General features: G+C 54.5%; 1 protein-coding gene across 1 annotated transcript in view; it reads left to right on the forward strand.

Annotated features, from left to right (window-relative positions):
- The window catches only part of LOC106896300 (acetylcholinesterase-like), a gene marked incomplete at its 5' end in the record, with an annotated part of 8010 nt that overhangs the window by 5408 nt on the left and 2367 nt on the right, over positions 1-235 (forward strand). The gene's annotated exons all lie outside the window — the stretch shown is intronic.

Below are 235 nucleotides of genomic sequence, written 5' to 3' on the forward strand. Positions count from 1 at the left end.
GACACCCAACATTGACATCCCAATACATTGACATCGACATCGACACCCCAAAACCCCTCCCAGACACCCCAAAATTGGCCCCCGCACCCCAAAACCTGGGCACCCCAAAACTGGCACCCACAGCACCCAAAAACCCCCACCTGCACCCCAAAAATCCCAGCGACTGCACCCCAAAACCGGCATCAACCCCAACACCCAACATTGACATCCCAACACAATCACATCAACATCGACA

This window comes from Calidris pugnax, unplaced genomic scaffold (assembly GCF_001431845.1).
Source record: "Calidris pugnax isolate Ruff unplaced genomic scaffold, ASM143184v1 scaffold322, whole genome shotgun sequence".
Lineage (NCBI taxonomy): Eukaryota > Metazoa > Chordata > Aves > Charadriiformes > Scolopacidae > Calidris > Calidris pugnax.